This window comes from Anolis sagrei, chromosome 2, assembly GCF_037176765.1.
Source record: "Anolis sagrei isolate rAnoSag1 chromosome 2, rAnoSag1.mat, whole genome shotgun sequence".
In the NCBI taxonomy this organism is placed as follows: domain Eukaryota; kingdom Metazoa; phylum Chordata; class Lepidosauria; order Squamata; family Dactyloidae; genus Anolis; species Anolis sagrei.
In genome coordinates, this window is record NC_090022.1 from 168,052,052 (window position 1) to 168,056,222 (window position 4,171).

The 4,171-nt window shown below is 42.9% G+C and overlaps 1 pseudogene; it reads left to right on the top strand.

Annotated features, from left to right (window-relative positions):
* Positions 1 to 1,643: 1,643 nt before the first annotated feature.
* On the top strand, positions 1,644 to 2,853 carry LOC132765872 (cholinephosphotransferase 1 pseudogene; annotated as a pseudogene).
* Positions 2,854 to 4,171: the final 1,318 nt, after the last annotated feature.

A 4,171-nucleotide genomic window follows, 5' to 3' on the forward strand; every position in this document is an offset into this window, starting at 1 on the left:
AAATGCAACTGATGTCATACTGAGTATACTGTAAAAGATGTTTTATATGTATATCTCAATGAGGAAATATATGCAGTCAAAGCTGTAGGGGCAGCTAGTGCCTTGCATGTCGGTGTTGTTCCATGGTCAATTCTTACTGTTGCTGCTTGGTCCTTATACAGATTCCTCAGAAGAGAGACAAGGTGATTTGGTATGCCCATACCACCAAGAACTTGCCACAATTTATTACGATCCACACAGTAAAAGGCTTTGGAATAGTCAATGAAACAGAAGTAAATGTTTTTCTAAAACTCCCTGCCTTTCCCCATTATCCAGCGGATACTGGCAATTTGGTCTCTCATTCTTCTGCCTTTTCTGAACCCAGCTTGTACATCTGGCAACTCTCTCTCCATGTATTGCTGGAGTCTTCCTTGCAGGATCTTGAGCATTACCTTACTGGCATGTGAAATAAGGGCCACTGTACAAACGTTTGAGCATTCTTTCACATTTCCCTTTTTTGGTATGGGGATATAAGTTGATTTTTCCCAATCTGATGGCCATTCTTGTGTTTCCCATATTTGCTGGCATATGGTATGCATCACCTTGACAGCATTTTTTTCAAGATTTTAAACAGTTCAGCTGGGATCCCGTTGTCTCCTGCTGCCTTGTTGTTAGCAATGCTTCTTAAGGCCCATTCCACCTCACTCCTCAGGATGTCTGGTTCTAATTCATTCACCACACCGTCAAAGCTATCCTTGATATTATTATCCTTCCTATACAGACTTTCTGTATAGTCTCGCCACGTTCTCTTGATCTCTTCAGCTTCTGTTAGATCCCTAACACCTTTGTTTTTATCATGCCCATTTTTGCCTGATATTTACCTCCAATGTTTCTAATTTTCTGGAAGAGGTCTCTCGTCCTTCACATTCTGATGTCTTCTTCCACTTCCATGCACTGATTGTTTTAAAAAGTTCCTTATCTCTTCTGGCTAACCTCTGGAATTGTGCATTCAATTAGGCATATCTCCCACTATCACTGTTTCCTTTTGCTTTCCTTCTTTCTTGGGCTGCTTCCAGTGTCTCGGCAGACAACCATCTTGCCTTCTTGGGGTTTTTTTTCCTTTGGGAAATACTTTGTTGCCGCTTCCTGAACAATGTCACAGATTTCTGTCCATAGTTCTTCTGGTACTCTCTTTATTAAATCTAGTCCTTTAAATCTGTTCTCCACTTCCACTGCATATTCGCTAGGAATGTTAATGAGATCATATCTAACTGGTCTGTGTGTTTTCCCTGATCTCTTTAGTTTTATTCTAAATTGAGCAATAAGAAGTTTGTGATCTGAACTACAGTCAGCCCCAGGTCTTGTTTTCACTGACTGGATGGATGTCTGCCACCTTTGGCTGCAAAGTCAGTCTGATTTTGGTGTTGACCATCTGGTGAAGTCCATGTATGAAGTCGGAATGTTCGTTATACACAGTGAGTTTTCCTGGCAAAATTCTATCAGCCTACATCTCGCTTCACTTGATTGTCCCAGAACATGCTTGCCTGTGATCCCACTTGTCATATGACTACCCACCTTAGCATTCTAGTCTCCTGTAATGAAAATAATATCTCTTTTTGGTGTCTTATCTTCTTTACAAGTTGACTAATACTGGGGGTAATATTATGGGTCAAGGAAGCAGGGAGAAAGGGAAAGAGAAGGAAGGAAATGAGGAAAGAAAGAATGAAGGGAGCAAGAATGAAGAAGGGTGAGAAGGAAGAAAAGAAGGAAAGAGGAAAACAAAGAGGGAGGGAAGGAAGGGGAGGGAGGGAGGGATGAGACTGAAGGAGGGAGAGAGAGGGAAGAAGGAAGGAAACAAGGAAAGAAAAGGAGCAAAGAAGGAAGGAGGGAAGTGAGAAGGGAGCAAAGGAAGGAAGAGAAAAGAAGGGATGGTATCAAAGGATGGAAGGAGGGAGAGAGAGAGAGGGAGGGAGGGGGGAAGAAAATAAGGAAATGAGCAAAGAAGGAAGGAAGGAAGGAAGGAAGGAAGGAAGGAAGGAAGCAGCTCTGGCCTTTTGGGTTCCATGAAGGCGAGGCTCAGGGCCTCTGCCACCACGGCGCTGCCGGAGCCGCTGAATGTGATACAGCTGAAGCACCTGTAGCATCACCACTACACTGCTTCGGAGCACTTGCTGGTTACTGAAGCCCCCCCCCCCCTTGCAATGCTACTGGGCCTGACTGGTGGAGCATACCCCTTCCTGGCTGACCCCCAACACCATCACCCTTGGTGGCCTGGCCCTCAACCTCCTCCTCACACTGGCCCTCCTCACCGCCTGCCCCAGCACCACTGAGCAGGCTCCTTCTTGGTTGTTCCTTTCATGCACATTTGGACTCTTTATTTACCAGTCATTGAGTGCTATTGAATACTGATGGGAAGCAAGCCAGAAGAATAAACAGCAGCACTTTGACCAGCGCTGTGACTCAGTTTCCACAGTTTTTGTTGGTATCGGAGCCTGCATAGCAGTTTGCCTTGGAACAAATCCAGAATGGCTGTTTTTCTGTTCCATTGTTGGGATGTTCATGTTTTATTGTGATCATTGGCAAACCTATATATTAGGCATGCTGTAATTTGACAAAGTTGATGTCACTCAAGTACAGATAGCCATAATGATTCTCTTTTTGTTATCTGCATGGAACAACAATGTGGGATGCAAAGATTCCTTTGTTAGACCTGAGCTGAAAATGTTCCCTGTCACTGGGATAGTGTGTGTGTGACGATGTGTAAATTTTATTCCTTTGGTTATGTGTAATTTAAACAGTAGTTTATGGATGGTAAGTATGGAGGATTATGTTTTGTTGGAGATGGTGGCTTGGCATTAGCTGAGTTGCCATAGCAACAGGGGTGGAGCCAACTGCCTCTTCACAGGGCAGCTGTTTTGAAAGTCAGTCAGTAAGCCGGTGAGCTACTGGGAAGACTGAGTCTCTAGGTGGAGATTCAGGGAATGTGTCAGTAAGCCGGTGAGCTACTGGGAAGACTGAGTCTCTGGGTGGAGATTCAGGGAATTAATTGGTGACCAATGGGGTTACAGAAAAGGACCCGGTAGTGATAAAACTATAGGGGGTTATTGATTCTGTGTTAAGAATCAAGGTTTGGCTGGGAGCCAATTCTGTTAATAAGCCTTTTAGCTTATTTGTTTTATTAGGACAGTTGTCCAGAAGAGTTACATCTGCTTATAGAAACCTCTTGAAGTCTGTGCCTGAGATTATTCATGAAACCTTACTAATGTAACCAATCAAGATTTGTGCCTCTTGTGAAGAAACAGTTAAACATGTTATACTCCTGTTAAAATAAACTTGTTACTGTTTTCCTCAAGCCTTGCCTGATACAGTTTCTCTCAAGGCAAACAGCCTGCATAAGAAGTAAAGTCAAGCCAGGGACAGTAAATGCTACGCTATCAAATGAATAAAGCCTTCTGTAATTAATAGTCCCTTTATAAAATAGCTCCTAAGCTGATATTGATTGTTGCCCAGCTTTATTATTTATTTATTTATTTCTGCGCTTGTATACCGCTGTTTCTCAGCCTACATTGGCGACTCAACGCGGTTTACAACACTACAATAATCAACAATATTCAATATAAAAAGCATAAAAAGACATACATAATATACAATATTGGGCATCTCTTAACTAAAAACGCAGTCCAATTTCATCGTCTGTGATTACCAGTCCTTGATCATCAGATTCATTGCACTGAGTTAACCGAATGTTTGTTCCTCAAGCTTTCCTCAAACATTAGGTGGCAGTAAGCTTTAACCACACTCCTTCACAGTGTGGAAGAAGGGAAGCAAGGACGGAGGGGAGGGAGGATGGGGCCAAGGAAGGAAGGAGGAAGAGAAGCAAGCAAGAGGGAGTCAGAGGGAAGGTAGGAAGGAAATAAAAGAAAAAGGAGGGCGTTTTGTAGAGAAGGCGCACTGTGAGTTCAGGCAGGAAGAGACAGGCTCCGCTGAAAGGGCTCATCCTTTACAACTTTCCCACAATTTCAATACCTGATAATCTAATCGTGGCACATGTCATTTTTAGCAAACATTTAGAAATTACAGATTTCCCATGGTACCATAAAACTATCTCCTCCATCCTTACCAACCCTTTTGCAGGCAGTTATCCACTGCACCCAGAATATGCTACATCAAAATTAAAATAATACCAAATTCA